Here is a 19,074-nt window from a genome sequence, read left to right as displayed (position 1 = left end):
TCAGCCTCCGCAGACTAATGGGTCTCAAGATGGCTGAGACGGGAGCATTGAGGAGCGGTCCTTATGATAGGGATGATTAAATCAGCATGGTAAGTTATGTCTACAACGGGGCTGTCATGCCGTGCAAACAGGCATTACTGTGCGACTGCGTCGCTGTGGCAGTCAGTATATAATTATCCCGCTCGGCTCGCGAGGCTGAGAGCACCGGCTACGTTTTGTGCCGTTAAGGATGAAATTGCTCCGACTTCTCAAACGGCAATGATGAAATAAAAAAAAATTTCCCATGCCAGTAGAGAAGCGTAGCAGTCATCAAAGCAAAACTTAATATAAATGTAATATATAAAAATGACATTTAATAACTAATATTTCCTCCTAGATTTTTTTTATTTTCAACAATTGTGTGGGCCTTCTGGGGGGAATTAGAGGCAGGAAAACTGCAAGAGAGTGAAGTGTGTGGATTCCTTTTTCATTTGGTTTAATCAATTTCTCTCAGCCATCAATTTGCGGTTACAGAGCTGCATTTTGTAAGGATGTGGCACCGCATTAATCCTTTTGTAATGGTCTTACCTGGCCAGAGGAGTCTGCTAAATGTAATTTATTTTGCTGAAACCTCCCGTTTGAACGCTGCCGTATATAATGGGATGTTTGCTTGTGCGCTCGGGATTCGCTGTCTGCGTAACTAGCCGTTTGGTTTGTTTTGGCTAAAATGTGCCTGGCTATGTGTGGCCATCATGGTACTGCTACCTTGTTGTAATGGTTACATACTTTCATTCTTTGGTAGCTTTTCCACCTCAGATTTTCAAAGGTAAAGTAATAATCTGAGTCCATGTCATAAAAACAGATTTTTTTATTGGGTAATTCTCCTGAACTGGGAATGCGTTGGTTTTGGTGGTGTCACCATTCTCTACATTTAAAATGCAGTGAACTCCTGTATTGGTGCCCCTCCTCTCCTGTCTGTGGTCCACGTCCATCTCCTAATCAGTCCGGTTTGATGCTTTTCTCAGCTTGTTTTTTTTTTTGCGGCTGCTTAAGGTGGAAAAAGAGCAAGTGCGGAGTGGCAACAGTGCACTTGACAGCTTTCCGCTCGCAGAAATGAAGCTTGATGTGTGTGTCGGAGTCGAGGAACGGGCTGGTTTGAATCAGAAGTTGGGGTGAAGGCTTTATGCTTGGGGGGGGTGGGGGGGAGTCACCCTGTCTCAGCCTAACATGGTGAGGGTTGGGGGGGGGGGGGGGGGGGGGGGAGGAGGGGAGGAGGAGAGGAGAGGGGGAGGCATTCGCCAGCCCTGGGATCACCAGGGACTTCCACTCAAACTGACAACCTGACAGGCCTAGCGTACATCCAGCACAACTGAAGACCCACAACGCCTCCAACTCAATTCCTATTGATCCGCACGGTGCGTCTTCAGATACTAAAGGTGTTAATAATGGCCAGTGCGTTCTGTTTGTTTGGTAATGGTTGATTGTATTAGCGGGGAGTGGAGTTAGAGCTTTCAAACTAATTAAAATAGACACGGTTATTCTTGTTGCATGCAAATCACACGCCTGACCCGACTCCTCTGGATAATGTCTCTTTGTTCAAGGATTGTTAGACAGTTGAAATGTCTGAGGTACAGTGGTTGTGGGTGACTAAATTGGAAAGGAAAATTATTGAGTGATAATTGCAAGCTGAGGCTGTAATATCGTGGACCGTGTTTATTCATCCTAGATAATTTGTGTTGTAGTACTTTAAAAAAAAAAAAAAAAAAAAGGAATATGGATTGTTTGTGTGTGTGTGTGCGTGTATGTGCCTGTGCGCGTGTGTTTGTTTGTAAAATTTTATGGAAACACACTGAGTACAGTAACTTGGCAGAATGTCAGCGTGTGAGCTTACCTATAATACAGAGTGAACATGTCAGGACCTGGACCGTTTACTCACTTAACGCTCTGCTTTCCAGTGACTGAGGTCATGCATTTTTAAAGGCTGCGTATGGGTTACCGTGTTTGAAAAACGAACTGGCTGTTTTGAAGCGGTGGATTAATCAATTATCTCCATATGCAGACGAGGGTCACAGTTTACAAAGCGCACTCCGGCAACATGCACCACATCGTTTTTTCCCCCGTTTTGTTCGCATATTTTTGTCTGTTAACATTTCTTAGGCTACCGCAAAAGTCCATTGCACACCAGTACATAAACAATAATTTTAATCATTATTATTATAATTATTATTATTATTAGCATCTTTGATTATTATATGTAGGTATAAATATCCACTATCCCATACGTTTGATTTTTATTAAATTATGGGTGGGTCGTGCATTAATCTTACTCGCAGTTGCCACGAATATGAACGGGTTGATCACACTCGGGACTTCGCCTTAATACCTTGCTTGCCGTTGCATTTTCGAGTCGACCGTGCTCTTAAGATTACCCATCAATCACGATCCCCCATAGAGCTCCGTTTTCCCAACGATCATTTGAATCCAGTCCATGTTTTTCTATTGCCCGGTTTTTAGTGGTGTTTGGGGGGGGGGGGGGGGTAATTCTCTCTCACTAGTGTCTGGATAAAGAAAGACTAGGTCAGCCGTGTGTATGCGTCTGTACAACAGCTGAGGGAGGGGGGCATCCAGAGAGATAGGCAGAACGTGGTGTGTGTGCGTGTATGAGAGTGTGTGTGCGTGTGTGTGTGTGCGTGCGCGCATACGAGAGAGGGAGAGGGGGGACAGAGCGCGTGTGTGGAAAAAGGAAGCGGAGTCGGTAAACGGCGAACTCGCTGATTTCCTATCGCAAACTACAGTGCTGTATCGGGTACTTCAGCATCGAGAGACACGGCACAGCACAAGCGGACCGGGTGAAGCCGTGTGTTTCACCCGTCCCTTGGCGTTTTTTGTTAGAATAAATTAGCAAAGCAAGGCCGTCTTTTGTTGAAGCAAGTGCCCATTGCTTCTGTGCGGACAGCGACTGTTAACGGATAAAATGCCTGCGTGATACTGTTTGGTCCGTTCTTGGATTTGGCCCAGGCCAGGAGGAAGGTTCTGAAGGGGTCAGTTCGTAGTCGCGGACGGAATTGCGACTGAAGTTTTTTTTTGCTGCAGACTGTTGGAACTTAAAGATAATCAGACTGGCGGGTGAGTATTATTAGCGACATTGTATAAAAGGTAGATGTGGCTAGCAGGGGGTGAGAAAGGATGTGGGTGGGTATGTGTGTGCGGCGCGGGGGGTTGGGTTGGGGGGTGGGGGGGTGCGCTGGGGTTGAGATGGAATGTTGGCAATTACGCCTCGAGGTGATAGGTTGAAAGCTTGGTTTACTGTAGCTTTCGGTTAGACGTGTTGTACTTTTGATAGAACACACGAAGCCTGAAAGCGTGCAGTCGCTATGGAAATGTTTTAGGTACGTATGACTTCTAGCAATCTCCAAGTCGTCTTGCTACTTGGCAAACTACACTGCAGTAAAACTTGGCTAGCAAGCGAATGTTTTGGAAAGCTTTTCTAGGCGAGGGTTCTCGCCCAGGAGACAGTATCTACAAGTATTGTCCAGACATTCCCCGCAGATCATTTCTTAACAATTCAGTCGTGTTTTAAGTGAATATCTCATCGCATTTACAACTGAATTGAACTCGTCCTTGCCGGGACATTGTGTAGCCTGTACAAAGCTGTAGGCCACATCATTTACATATAAATACAATACACCACATATTGTGTCCTATTATCCAGCGTGAAGTACTTTAGGCACAAATATCAAATTTGTTTCAGCCCACTTGGAATCTGCATTAGTAATTCTTTTAACGTCATACCTTAAGCATTTCTTGAATTCTGGACGTTTTTTAAAGTTTAGGTAATGGAGACTAAACAAATCCTTAGTTTAAAATCATCCCCATATGTCTGATTCCTAGACCCACATTTCATGCTTGGAACTACATACTTTGTAAGGATATCTAGCCTACCACATGTTAAACAGAGTAGCAGTCCCAAAATAAATCAACAAAGTAATAAATGTGCGGTCGAAAAAGCCTCTCAAAAATTCCATTCATGTGAGCTAGGGTGTGATGAGCTATCGTGGTGTGTTTACTCAAAACCCAGGGAGAGGTGCGGAGGCATTGGGTGGACTTGCTTGACCAGTTGCCGATTGTTAAAAAAAAAAGAAAAGTGGGGGGGGTGGGGGGGGGCAACCAAATCAGCTTTGCTTCCTTTTGTTGCCGTGAGTGCACAGACCATGCAGGGTGCACTGGGGGGCCTGGCCTCTGTGGAGCTGTGTGTGATTAGTCAACCCACAGTGATGTGATTGTTGTAGCAAAAAAAAAAAGAAAAAGCAAGAGTGATGGGGAAAGGCACTCTAAATAAAAAAGAGACACGGCTTTCATGTTCTGCTCTTCTGACTGTTACTGTTCTTGTTTGTGCGAAGGGGAAATTGTCTCTCTTTTTTTGTTTAGTTATTTTTTTATAAATTCCAGTAATATTCGTCATATATTTTTCATGGGAATCACGCTGGAACCCTGATCTCCAGGGCATTTTCAGATTGTCGTAGCCTAGGTGGTGTGGGAGATTGCAGGCGGTTTTTAAAAAAAAATAAAAAATAAAAAACAGAAACCAGTAGGCTTTAATTACACCAAACCCATAAGCAGGGGTGGCAGAGTCTGACTCCAAGCTAGAGCATGTTTTTTAAATGAGCTTCTCTGTAGGGCTCTCCCTTTTGTTTTTATTGGAAGTGGAAGTACTCCCACCCCCCTCCCTCCCCACTCCCCCCCTCCCCCCCCTGCATTTTTTATGGAAAGATCATTTAAAAGCCTTAAATGTTAATTGGCTTTTGGTCATAGTTTTTATCTTAGCCGTCCTTGGGTTTCTTTTGGCATATTTCTCTCCCCTCTCTTGTGTTAACTGGGAGCTGACCCCTGGCTTAATGATTCAGATGTGATTAATTCACTGAAGTGGGAAGACACTGCCTTCCTCATTCACAGCACAGCCACTGGAGATAATTGACTGGAAATTGGTGGCTTGTAACTCAAATATACTTTCCCAGAGCTTCCCAGCCCCCCCCCACCCCCCCCTCCTCTGCCCCCCCCCCCCCAAGTTATTATCTTGACATCTGCAAATGTTGCTATTAGAGATGTCACGTTTCACATATTTCAGTAAATATTTAATCTGAGGTAATTGTTAGCAGTGCTCTTTTTTAAAGGCCTGAGCTTTTTGTCTAACTTAAAGATGTTACTTGGTAACTGAGATCTTGATCAAAATGTAAAAACTGCCAGCCGGTGGTGTTATTTTGGCTGTAAAACGTTGGGCTGATGGTTGTTAAGCCAGTTACTTCCTGTATTGACTTTTTCTTACACTGGTTTCAAATCATTAAATTGATTGGGGGTGTTTTTGTTCTTCTTTTGTTTCTGAAACCAATTCTGAGATCAGATCAGTGTTTAAGCAGTGAATGGGACATCTGCCACAGAGGCAAGTGGGAGTTTGAATGTGTTTTTTGGGGGGGGGGGTCAACATTAAGGGCTCTTTCACTGCTGAAACTGGTACTGGGCGAGCTGTAGAGTTCTGGTTCCCAAACCTCTTCTGTTCAGGGCACTACGCTAACATGTTCTCCCCCATGGAGCACATGTATTGAAATATTTTGGAGATCACTAATGCATCCCAATTAGTACTTGTGCTCCCAAACATCTTTCCAGTTAGCACACATCAGTTTTCAAAATGGGAGCCCTGTAGAGCCCAGCTTCTGCCTTTGTGTTGGTTGGGGAACTGAATTGTGTAATGTGGAATAGTGGAACTGGTATTTTTTGGTACGAAATGAACCTTTAATCATGCCCAGAGTTGTGGGTTCACATTGTGTAGCCAACTGATAGCAAAATGCCAGATTCGTTTACGGTTGGTCAAACAGCTCAGTATTATCTTGAAACACCAGTAGGCATTTTGAGGATGACTAAGTGTATTGATAAAAAAATGGCTTCTAAAGTCTTCCATTAAGCTCCTAGGGAGTGTTATTCTCACTGTCCACAGGTATGTGGTGATCTGTGTTTTCCGAACGTGACTACTGCTTTACTCAACTGCAAGCCTGCGTTCCCCCAGCCACAAAATTACAACGTGTGGCATTCCCCTCTCCAGCCTCTGCAGTAGTGACCCGGGCCTCCAGTGAAAGCTTGTTCCGGGGAAAAAAAAAAAAAAAAAAAATCTCATTAATTGGGTACAGTGCAAAATGTTAAAAAAAAAAACCATAAATGGGTCTTTTATCCGACTGCCTTGTAAAACGAGCCGTGCTGTTTTTGAGGGCAGTGTTCAGGGGGCACCAGAGGCGGCTGCTGATGTCACGGTGACAACAAAGGATAAACATGCCTACTTGCGCTTGGCTGGCCCGGGCACGGGGCCAGCAGACTGCTGTACGTGGGGGGGGGCGGGGCGGCGGGGCGGGGCGGGGGGGGGAGCAGGAAACGCACGGTCGGCCCAGGTCTCTCTGGCGCACCTCGGGTAACGCTGACCTTCCGAGGGTGACGTGCCCGTGGAGGAGGTTATTATAAAGCAAGCCGGTCTTTCGGAAAAAAAAACAAGGCGGAGGGTTAGGGTGTCTGGCCCGAAAGGAAGAGCTCCAGATGAGACGGTAGTGCGCTGGTAGCACCTCAGACCGGCAATTTGTTCTGACGCAGGGGTTTTCCTGTCGGTCTCTGTCCCTGACGTGTGCAGCCCTTAGGAATTTTTTTTTTCTTGCCACTTCGTGAGCGAGCGAAAAGATATCCTGAAAAGAGTACCTTGTGAGTGATAGCAGGTTTTTACTGGGCGGGTACTACGGTGTCCGTCCGTCCGTCTGTCTGTCAGTGTAGCAGCAGGGTTTTTTCATTGCATGTACACCACTGCGGATGACAAAAAAAAACCAAGAAAGGAGGAGGAAGAAGAGAGAGAATCCTGTCATTGGAAGGAGAGGTAGACATGACAGCTGGTGGTTTTTTTGCTGAGCCGCGCGTGCACGCTAGCCTTTGAAAATGGATGGTCTGCCATGGTGTAAGTGGCCAGGAAACAGATGGTTACAGTCAGTGTGTGCCTGCTGATGGGCCTCATTCATATAGTCTTGAGTCCTGAGACATGAGAACCACATACTGCAGGAGAGCAGAGGCGGAGAGGAAGATCCTGAGCTGTTTATGATCCTGTCCTGAGCTGTTTATGATACTTTTGCCGACGTTAGCTTGCTGATGAAAGTAGCTTTAACAAAAACAAACAAATAAACAAGAAACTAACCATGTAAACTGGATAAGTTTTCCAGCATACATAGAAATGTTGGCAGTTGTTGGCTTCATAGCTTTATACTGAGGCACTGGGGCCTTGTTCACTTTGCAGCCAGATAGCTGTCTTTTATAATTGAAGAAAACGATTTGAAATATTGCAGTTAAGAACCATTGACCCGCTTTCCGCGGGCATTAATATTGACATGTTACATGCTTATGACTTTAGAGCGGAGACAGAATTGGATTTTTGCTATTTAATATAGTTTTGTTTTTTTTCGTAAATACCCTGGCCATTCCATCATGAGCTGTTTAAAATTGTGTAGTACAGATGCAGACCAACACCAGAAGTTCCATTAAACTAAATAAATCTGTAAACAGTGTTCATTTTATATATTGACACCCCCTTAAGCAGCCCTTGCAAATGGGGAGAGGATGGAAGTACTTTAGATATAACCAATAGCAAATTGAGATGATTTTGGAGCATAGACATGAAACAAATATGATTCCAAAATGCATGAAATGCTATACGACTATTCTCCAATTTTTAAAAAATGGTAACAGCTTGCTCCTCTGACTTTTCCACTAAAGTTACATTGAACTGTTTTCTTTATACTCTCCTCAGACTATTTCTTGTATTATTATATGCTCGGGAGCCGTAAATCAACGAGTGCAGATGCTGTTTGTTACAACTTCCATGTGTCAATAAAAGCCGCGCTTGTAGCAGGATAGCGCACGGCGAGCATGTGGAATTAAGTTTAGCTGTGGAGAAAATGGAGCGCGCGCTGGTAAAAAAAAAAAAAACGAGGATACGAGCCATCACCAGCTGCAGATAAATCACCACCGTATCAGATGACTGCTTAGTACACTGGAAGCGTAATTCCGTCCGCCGCAGAAATGGATCCCAGAGGAAACCGCGTCCCTGAGTGGACTCCACACTGGAAATGACCCGCGGTTTTAGACCAGAAACGCGCCGGAAGGTCAGGCTGAGGAAATACTGAGGTTTAAGGAGGAGATGAGTGTAGATGGGATTGAGCAACAGAAGATTTCTGTCTATCTCTACCAGCAGGCTCACAATGTACGCAGGTGCCCGATGTCATTACATTACTGGGTTTAGGAGAGATGGAAAGCGTCACATTTATAATGCTTTGTGAGCGATGTGAATGTAGTAGGCCTATGCCGTTCATTCAGAACGTCCTCCCGATGAACCTGTTCGCGAGTGCCTGACTGACCCCACCTATTTGCCTTTTAGCGATTTCAGCTCTTAGCGTGTTATGCATGTCCATATGTCGGGCGCGTGAGGGATTGGTCAGGCATTTAATCACGTTAACAGAGTGTGAACATTAACAAAAGAAACGCGTCACGTGCTGATCCCAGCAGAAAGCCTCTCTGATATGTTTTCTGTCTTTGATTGCCTCCCCAGAGGTCGGACCGCAAACTCTGAATGAATAATTAAATCTGCGAGCTGCTGTTGTATATGTACGGAGGAAGTCGATCCTCCCGATCTTCCAGGATGTATTTACAAAGAGCTTCCCGACGCCGCTCTGAAGTCTGATCTGAATAGTATGTGTTTTGGAGGGAGAAATCAAAGCTGAACTAATCTTTTTTTTTAGCGTGTTAAAACTCCTTGGTTATGACTAATTTTAGCAGTTAATGTTTTCGTGTTTCCATAATTGTAAATGTGGGAGTGTGAATGGGTATGTATTTGCCTACGCTAGCTTTTGGCTTTTTGTGAGCCATGACTCACGTTGCCTTTGGGTGACAGTGCACGGAAACGACTGTAAATGCTAGGCTGAATAAGTTTAGCTTGCACGTGAAAACATGTAACTGCTTGTGTAAAGTAGTAACGCTTAGGGACATGTTACCGCGCATAGTAGGAGTAGGATTCTGTAACAGACGTACATGTTTGTTGGGTTGATGGGGCTGAGTGAAATGCAGTAGTTGAGATGCTTATTTTAGAGGTTGTGCGGTGTAACAATTCAGATGGATTAGCGTAACAAGATTCTACACGGGACTCCCTGTTGCGGTGGGCATGTTGATGCATTGTAGATTAGGCTATGGTAGGGTTTGCACGCCAGATTATATCTGTGCAACTGGAGGTTAAGGACAAAATCGCCAGGTCTGGTGTATGTATGCAATTTAGTTAGGATATTGACATACAGGGCTGCAGGGTGTGACAGGTTGGATAGATTTGTTTACATTCATTTGCATACATTTGATAACCTTTTGGGCTAATATTTTACTCTGGAACTCTCGTAGTTGTGCCTCAGCAGCTCTCACGGCACCTTGCTAATCAGGTTGACTGCTGGCCAAAAGCTTGTGGCATTTCACTGTCGTGAATTATGTATCTAAATGTATTTCACCGCTTTGCTTGCCGATTAGAACATCTTACAAGCCTAGAAACGCAAAGAGAATTGATCTTGCTGTTGGGATAGCCAGTTTGTTGGGTAGAGATAATCTGTAATCCCAGGATTTTTGGTAGCCATTACTGAGATGTGGTTTCACTGCACTGGAAAGAAATAAAATTGTAGTTTGCCAGTTTTTGGATAGCACGTGCTGTGTGGCACTGCAGCATTGGTTTGGGAAAAAATAATAATAAGAAAAGTTATTTCTTAAATACAGATAATTCAATTTGAATGTGGCCAAATGGACAAAGGGTTTTACGAGCTAACAAAAGGATCTCAGCCCCGGCACGCAAGAATGTGGCTTAATTAATTAGAAAAAATGATTTACTGTTGGCTGAATGTGTAGAGAATGGGCAGGCGTTCAGGACCATAGTCTGAGCTGAACATTATTGGATGCAGAAAGGGGGAAGGAGGATCAAGGGTAATGCAGACAGGGCTTTTTCCCTGAAAGTGTGTTGTACCGGCTCAGTTGTTGCATAGAGGCTGATGAGTGTTTGACAGGGCACTGAAGGATAGTTATTTAATCTGTCCGCTCGATGGAATTGGCTGGACTTTACACAGCTTGTGTGGACAGTTTCCTGTTCCTGTTTGTGTGGTGAATGCTGGGATTGGTGATGCCTCAGGTTTCAGAGAGAGATCGCGAGAGAGAGTGTGAGTGAGTGAGTGAGTGAGTGGTGCACTGGCCTGTGCTCAGGCCTAAGGGCATGTTGTAACTGTTAATGATTTAGGGAAGGGGGGTAGCTGTAGTTAATGTGATGTTCCTTGACATTTTTTTGTGTGTGTGAGTGGATGAATGGCCCCTGAGTAAGTAGATATTTTCATATCTCAGCTTCAGAATTTCATTTTTGCTGTTTGTTCTGTTTGATGTAGCCTATATGACTAAGTATGTTTAGGCTAGGCTATATGTTAAAAGCCTGTTTATTAAATAATTTTGTGTATTAACGGTATAGTGCTCCTCCCTGCATATCAACATGCAGACAGTTTTTTTGTTACCCAGTTAATTTTGGCCTTGTCAAGAGGAATTCACTCAACTCGATTTTTAAGATTGTTTTTTGGTAACCTCCGATCCGTCTGATTGAACTGGAGCCTCACCGTCGCACGTTTTATTGGATGACATCGTGGCCCTTTTTCTTGTCTGGCATCTTAATTCGGCGGTAAAGTGGAATTGGAGTTAAGAGGAGCGCCTCTTTTCTTGTATCGACAGGGCCGAGTGGCATTTCCGTCCTTCCATTACGACTCTCTCGCAGATCGCATCAAACCCTGTCTCTTCTTCCGTTTGACTGGTGACCGAGGTGAACAGAATCTTGATTTCATAGACACACAGTGGCTTTAAACACAACAGTGCAAAACACTACATTACATTACATTTTATTTGGCAGATGCTTTTATGTGGAGTAATGTACAATAAGTGCATACCAAAGGTCACTAGAAGAACTACAGATCCCAGGTCAGATAAGGCACAGTTCTCATAAAGTATTCGTTATCCGTAGCCGTGAACATCAAGTCAAGCTAACACGGTAAGAATATATGGTCAGTGAAGTTATGGCAAGTCATAAACTTAAAAAAAAACCCCCTTAGTTTGTAGTGTAACATAAACCATACTTTCACAAGGTTTTTTTTTTTTTTTCAATTACTTCGTTCATAAAACGCGTTTGTCTTGAACGTGACAGATTCTGTCAGTTCGCAGGCGTTGAAGGCACCAGAAGTAGCAGGCAACGTGAGTAATAAAAGATCTCAACTGCTCTGTCGTTTGTGAGTTAAACACAACAAATGGCTTCCTGGGGCTGGTCTGGGGCAGTGAATCATCCCAACCAGGATCGTCTCTAAAATAACCGGCGTCAAACTTCAGGTGTCGAGCCGAGGCTTTGGAAAACAAGTTTACTTGGGCGTTGCGTTGTTTGGAGTTAGTGTGGTTTAAACTGTAAGTGTTTTACATGTGCAAGTTCATCGCGGTTTTATTAATGCATTAAAACTGCTTGTGCGCTCTGAATTATACATCATGCTGTGAATTATGCATCGGCTGCTCAGTCCTTAATGATAACTGCCCAGACTTTAAACGGATGTATCTGCCATTTTTTCCATTGATCTTGTTTGTGTTTTGCTAATTCCCCCCCCCCCCCCCCCCCCAAAGGCAGTTTACTCTGGAGGATTTGTTTGGCTGTAAAGTACTAGGGCAGGGTGAAAACGATTCCTCTGGGTCGTCACCGAACACAATTTTCACTTTAAAGGCACTTACGAGGGCTTGCCTTTGGGAATTATTGATTGTCAAGAAAATCGCCAATAATTTCCGAAAAGGGCAGTATTGAGAAATTAGTAAAACATTCTTCCTTCCTCTGTTTTGGTTTCTTTCTACATGTTTATCGGTTGAATTCTGGGACAGATTGCATGGCTGTGCACCTGCCCTCTGTTGTCAGAGCTGCATATGGGATTATAGTGTATATTGATGGCTTGATGGCTTCAGTCCTCCTTGTAGTACTGACACGCCGTTCGTCCGGTCGAACGCCTTGCTTCATCACGCACAGAAGTGGCCGCGGCTTTTGTCTGCGTGGTGCTTTGCTTAAAAAACAGCACCATCGAGATTGATTATTATCATGCTGGATGTGCCTCTCCTTGTCAGGGTCATCCTAATAATTCATCAAGATGAAATCAGAATGGTCTCTCTCTCTCTATCTCGCGCGTGTGTGTGTGTGTGTGCGTCGACAGACCGCATTAACGCACAGCGCCGAGCAAAACAGTCATTAGAAATGACAGCTTATTGGATTTGATCCTCTTTCCCTCGAACGCGAGCCCATTCTTCAGATTAATTAGGGAGATGACGAGGCCGCCCCAGGCGCCAGTGAAGCGCCTGACCTTTTTTGAAGAGGCGAATTAGGACTTTGTTAAAAAATGTAAATGACTGTAAGGAATGGGGGCTGGCGCTCTCAGAAACAGGGAGGGTGGGGGTGGGGGGGTTGGAGGTGGGGGGGCGGTGGGAAGGTAAGGGAGAGGATTCATCTCGCCGGGAGCGGGCGGGCGAGCGAGTGAGATTCGGCGGGGTTAAGAAGGTAATCACTCACGGAGCCATTAGGCCCGACGCCCGACCGAAACGCATTCGCACCTTTCTGCGGGAGAGGCGCGCCCCTCCCTCTCATTGTTTTTATTTTCTTCTCTTCGCACGGCCATGTTAACAAGGCGCAGGCGATTTCCCCCCCACCCCCCCCCGCGAGCGAGACGTCTCGGAAGCTGCGAGGACCGTTCGGGCTCCTGTTGACTTAATCTGCTGCTGTCTCGCTCAGAACAAGACAGTTGAGTTCATAAATTGCTCCGGACTTGTCTTCAGTGTTATATTTCTGTAATAAATTAGACCCTGACAGAAAAGGTATTTCTTGAGAGGTGGAGGGCAGGGGGCGGGTGGGGGATTCGTTTTTAGGACAAATGAATGATTCCACCAAGGAGCCTACAGCATTCTGTCTACTTCATTTGCATAGCGGGCTATAATGACAAAGGTTATTTTCTTTTAACTGTAATTATGTGGGGGAAAAAAAACAATGTTTGCATTAAAAATGTTAATGACCTGTTTGAAAGACTGAACCAAGGTTAATCATTTCATCTTCACCTGGGTTTCAAGCGTGGACTTGGGCTACGCAAATCTACGGGTCGTTTCTGCCCGAGGTCAAATTGTCACACGCAGCACTCCCACAAACCTACCATTGACCTTTTGAAGGTTAATATTTATGAAGGAGCATCTGCTTCACTATATCTATAAGCCTTTTTATTTTATTTTTAGTTTTGTCTTTTTTTTCCCCCAGTTGGACAAGCTAGAGTTCTGTCTAGCTAGTCCAATCACGTTGATAGGTAATTTACACCGGTTAGTTTTACCTTGTTTTGCCTAGGTTTGGCCAAAGGGTGAAATGAGTTCTCATCGCATCATGCAAAATGCTTTCCCCCGTAGCTAGGTCACGAGATAATGACAGGCAAAATTGTGTTCCACATTGTATACTAGGAACTAGGTTTGTTGGTGCATAGAATTTGTGAAGTCGGTTGTTTGCCACAGTGTTGTTCTGCATGCATTATGGACAGACCTGTGAATTAGCATTAGCATTTTAACACCACCCTCTTGCTGTATGTTGCTCCTGAAACAGAGATTTCCTTAACCTGTTTAAGCCCTCTTGAAGTAGACCAATTAAAAATGATTGCTTCCTCTTCTGGCAAAAAAAAAACAGAACTTAGGACTTTTTTTTCATTGGACACTGGAATGCAGTACCTCACACATATATTTGAGTATAAATTCATAAATAAAAAAAATACAGACATTTATCAGTAATTACAGGTCAGTGTATCACTGCAGATTTGTTTGTTTCCAGGGGATTGTCTAATAACCAGAACTCTGAATTAGTTTGGTTCAGCTCAATACAGTGATCCAAGAATGTTTTTATTTTATTTTTTATTTTTTTTTACGATGCAGAGTAAGTCTGTTTCTTTTTGCTGGTGTGGCCAAAGACCTGTGACCACGGGAGCACAAAGAGGAGAGGGAGTGCAATGTTTTTTTTAGTTTTTTTTTTTTTTTTAATACCAGCAGCTTTGTGTCTGGCTGTGAAATGGCTTCGAAATCTTCTGTTGGGACAAGCTGCTGCACTCCGAGCCCTTTTAAAACCCTAATAATATTTCACGAGGAGGCGCAGTTTTAGACACTGTTATTCATTTAGTGATTTTTTTTTTTACGGACAAATTTAGAGCTGAAAACACAGTTTTTTTTTTTTCTTTTCTTCTCTCTCTCTCTCTCTCTCCTTCTCGTGAGCCTGACTGAGAGTCGTTGACGCAGGACGGCGTTTTTTTGTCGCAGCGGATGAATGTACAAGTGGTTGTAAGAAAACACAAAGGCATGATGGGTGTTTGTGAGGGGGTCAGGCGTTCTTGACCCCGGGGGTTAACGTGCGGGTCACTGAGCGGGCGACTGTGAGCCTAATGAAGCTGCAGGACTCTGCGCTGCACCGCTAGATTCACCCTGCTAACTTCAGCCTGCTAACTTCAGCCTTCTGACTTCAGCTGTAAACTCCCATGGAGCCAAAATGGAGTCTGACTATGCAGTGCTGCACTTGGACAGATAAGTTTGACAGTTATTGATTTAGTAACCACAGAAATGTGGGCGTTGGCTAAAACCCCCCCCCAGGCCTAGCCTATGTTGTGTTGCTGACTTGAGAAGTGTATGACATTTATTTATTTCCAAATGAATGTTTGGTCATTTGAAAAAAAACCAAAAAAAAAACGGAAATGTTTCTTGTTGGTGTAGTTGTGTGCTGGGTTTTTATTGTTTTTCTCACAGAGAAATCAGAACCTGGCGCCCTTTCCTTTGTCCATTTCGCTCGGCCAAAAGCCAGTTGGAACAGCGTCCTGTCATTAACGAACTGAAAATGTAAACCACGCGAGTGGAAAGCGGGCATAATGTGGACCGGGCCCTGAAGCTGTCCCCTCTGGATTTCCTGGGGCTTTTCTTCCTTTGTTTGCGCTTTTAAAACTCGGCCATTCAGCCGAGACACTGCGAGCAAAGTGTCTCATTTGTTGTGAAAGCTGTAACTAACTCATTGGAGACTGCTGGCATTTTAAGAGGCCTCGCGTCTGCAGTTTACGGGCTCACTGGTGTTACTGTCAGGCCCGTAACCTGCCATTCCTGGACCCCCTCCAAAAAAGCGCCGTCCACTTAAAGACCCGGGGTTAGGTCTTCAGTTACAGTCCTGTGGCCGTGTACCAATAAAATTCCCCTCTTCCTGCCGCTCGGGGGGGGGCGGGGGGGGGGGGAAGAAAAGAAAAGAAATTGGAAACGACGCGGCGAGTTTTTGTAATAAAAACAAGCGCAGAGACAAAGCGGCAGAAATGCGCCAAAGATGATAAACACGGCGAGTGCTTTAACATCTGCCTCCGCTACAGCCAATGAGGCGTGAGTGATTATTTCCCCCCGCCTTCCCCCCTCTTCTGGGAGCCCCTTGATTCCACCCTGCCGGCCTCGCTGTAAATGGAATCCTCGGCTCGCGAAGGTTCCGTGCCTTTCATCAAGCACTGGGGGGGAGGGGGGGGAGGGGGGGGGCGTGGGGGGAGGGGGAGGAGGAGGAGGAGGAGGGGGGAGTGGGACAACGGCTTTGGTTTTGCCAGCAGGTGTTTACACTCCAAAGCAGAAAATGCAATATCTTCGCCATCAGGAAAAGAGCTGGCCTAGCAGTGCTGGGGAAAATGGCAAAGAAAGAGATAGCTCTGTGAAAGGGAGTCCCTGCCACTCTTACAAGGAGTCAAAACATTGTCGCAACAGCGTTTGATATTTTAAAACCAAACCCCCCCCCCTCCCCCCATATCAAATAAATAAAAACGGATTCATCTGAAGATGGAGGTTGATGTTTAAAACGGTTGAGTTGGAGAGGGTTTTCTGTAGTTCTGGCTTTCGCTGATTAAAGGAACACTTGTAGATAATCCTCTCGAATGAATGCGCCTTTGTTGTGTGGAAAAAAGGGGAAAGATTTCGCTTCCTAAATGCTTATCACCTTGGTGAGATCTGCCTCTCTGCAAGGATAAATATTTAATGATATGGGGGGGGGGGGGAAGGGAGGGAGGGGGGGAGGCTGAAACAGGCTGGTAGTGAGAAATGGCACTTCTATTTATAATCCTCCTCTTCCATAAAGTAATGGAATTGATAGGCAGGCCAAGGTTATTAGTGTGTGTGAGAACAGCAGCTCACCTCTGTGTTAAGTGTCTGTAAGTGACTGTGCGTGTCTCAGGAATGGTGAAGGTTTTTTGGGTTTTTTCTTTTTTCCACCCCCCACCTCTAGCTGTGATTTATTTTGACAGCCCAAATGTTTAGGAAAGCATTCCCCCCCACCCCCCCCCCCCACCCCCCTCATCTCACACAGCCATAGTAGCTGTTAAAAAAATCTCTATCTTTGAAACGCCACATGCTTCCACTGTAGCACATGTCACATGGAAAATATAGGGTAACAGCAAACATGTCACTTGGGGTGAGAGAATGCTTTGTGAACATGTCACGGAGGATACAGGCTGGCTGTTCGCCGGATCGCTCATTTATGGCGGCACAGATATACCGTGCTTCAGAAGGTTACAGTCAGTACGTCTGTAATGATGACTGCGTTTAGGTTTCACGCACAGTAATAATCTGATCATAGCCCTATTAAGGCAAAAACTCTGATTGTCTGAATGGTCATGTAAACAGCACAGTCTCATTTTTATAATTGGGGTAAGGTCTTAATCGCAATGAAGCGAAACACTACTAGATTTTTTATGCCCAGTCCTTGGAATTATTGGTGCATGCAAACGTCCTTTCTTTGCACGCCTGATGTCTAGTTTCATTCTTCCGATTAAAAAAAAAACTTCGTAATTGGAGTAGTGAGATATTTACCAAAGTTATAATTGCAAGAATATCTGACTAATGTTGGTATTAGTCACCTGAATGTTTTGCCTAGAAAATAAAAGGTGGTGTTGTGTTGGTTAATTGCCTCATTTGATATAGATTTTTTTTTCCCCCCACCAAGGAGCTTTGTGTTTTCTCTTAGTGTTCTGTAGGCACTTCTCCAAAAATGTTTTTTGTTTAATGTGAAAATGAAAAGTTGGACTGACATGACGTGGCATGTAAAGCTGTCTCCCTGCTTGTACCAGCAGCAGTAGCATTAGCATGTAGCCTATTTAATGAGCACTGCATCTGACCCGGGCATTTGGAGTCTGTATATTTAAGATCATGTCTATCAAATGTTTCCCCTTATTTTTATTTCCATAGCTTTTGAGAAATGTTTACATTGTCATTCAAGGGTTTACAAAGTACACTACAATAGCGCGATAGGGAATAAACGAGAGGTCTCAGTTTAATATGCGCGACAAACATCTACATTTCTTATCACCGTACATAAATTGTGTTTCCATGGAAACTGTAGTACACCGTAAGTAATACATACTAACACAGTGTTAAATGGGCTAACGATAAGATGTTCTTGAAGCAGGTTCTGTGTCTTTCGGCTGCAGTTTCTTTGGTTTTTGAAGAGATGTTGTTCTTCTCGCAGTAAATGCGGGTCTGCCCAGTGCAGGATCCTCTTGCTGTATTGTCAGATCCCGTTTCAGTCAAAGCAGGAATGCACTGCAGTTTCGATCAGAAAACCGTAATGTGAACAATAGTATTAACTATAGTATCAACTGCAATTAAACAGTGTAAAGAATTAGCCCAGATAAGCCTTCAGTAAGATGATGTAGTTCTGTTTTGTGTGTTATTATCATAACCACACCCGTGAGTTTGTCCTTGCGCGTTTAAATATAGAGCATTTTACTAGATGCAAGTTTTAATGGGATTTCCCCCCCCCCTTCTTTGTAAAGCCTCCTGTCTGTGTATGGTTATGTTTCCTCCCTCTGTTCCTTTCCTCTCTGAGTGTTTTTCAACTTTTATGGCCTTCCTCATCAGGAAGCCATTAAGGGGCTGCTAGCGTAGCACAAATGCTATTTGTAGGGGCTGCTAGTGTAGCACAAATGCCCCAGCAGTTTGAAGGGGCTGCTAGCATAGCACAAATGCCCCCGCAGATTGTATGGGCTGCTAGCGTAGCACAAATGCCCCGAGAGTTTGTAGGGGCTGCTAGCATAGCACAAATGCCCCAACAGTTTGTAGGGGCTGTTAGCATAGCACAAATGCCCCAGCAGTTTGTATGGGCTACTAGCGTAGCACAAATGCCCCGACAGTTTGTAAGGGCTGGTAGAATAGTACAAATGCCCCGTTAGTTTGTTGGCCCGTTAGTTTGTTGGGGTTGCGGTTTGTGGGGGCTGCTGTGTTGCTTGTGAGGTGCGGTGTAAGCTTGGAATGCTTGACACAGGCTATAAACCCTGCGTAAAAAAAACTGCACAGGACTGGCTTCAGCGGTTCTTCTGTAGCCAATTCTCCTGCGAAACGGCTCGATCTTCCCGCTACCCTCGCAGTGCTGTAAGACCATCAAACGTCAGACGGAGATCTAAGCCATTTCAACGGCTTTTTGTGACTTTCCCCACACGCGTCGTTACTTAAAAAAAAAACGGAAACAGATCCCAGATTACCGTCTTCTCTGCCTGTGTGACTGTTGGCCCGTGGTTCTGGATTGTGACCGCGATTCGACAGCACCACCCCCGCCCCCGGTTTTCGAAACGCACACCTATTCCTGTTTGTTGGGTGGGCGCGCGTGTTGTAACGGTCTAATAAAACACGTCGGCCCTTTTGTGATCTGCTGAACGCGCGCTTGTCAGGAACGCGGATCTCTCTCGCGCACGCCCGGCCCTCCGACTGCAGGTGTTGGGTTACGAGGCTCCTCTCTGTGGCCCGCTGAAGATGAGCGTCGGGGATCGATAGCGCTTAGCTTAGCGCCCATCTAATTGGTTCATGAGCGGCATCGTAATGCCGAGCCAGAGATCATTTTTTTGGTTCTCTGGCGTGAGGACAAATCAAACCTCCCGGTTGCCGGGACACGCTGTTTTTTGGGGGGGGGGGGGGGGGGGGGGGGGCGGG

The 19,074-nt window shown here is 44.9% G+C and overlaps 1 protein-coding gene across 8 annotated transcripts in view; it reads left to right on the top strand.

Moving 5' to 3' along the window:
• LOC118207290 (arginine-glutamic acid dipeptide repeats protein-like) overlaps nt 1-19,074 on the top strand; it is a 183,462-nt gene that overhangs the window by 44,473 nt on the left and 119,915 nt on the right. The window contains exon 1 of one of the 8 annotated variants that reach the window (XM_035380701.1): nt 2,549-3,105. The exons of the other annotated variants lie outside the window; for them this stretch is intronic. The gene's annotated coding sequence lies outside the window, so the exon portion shown is untranslated. Of the gene's footprint in view, nt 1-2,548; nt 3,106-19,074 lie in introns of those variants that run through there. 8 annotated transcript variants of the gene reach the window in all.

This window comes from Anguilla anguilla, chromosome 11 (genome assembly GCF_013347855.1).
Source record: "Anguilla anguilla isolate fAngAng1 chromosome 11, fAngAng1.pri, whole genome shotgun sequence".
NCBI classification, from domain to species: domain Eukaryota; kingdom Metazoa; phylum Chordata; class Actinopteri; order Anguilliformes; family Anguillidae; genus Anguilla; species Anguilla anguilla.
This window is presented reverse-complemented; position numbering and strand designations above follow the sequence as displayed.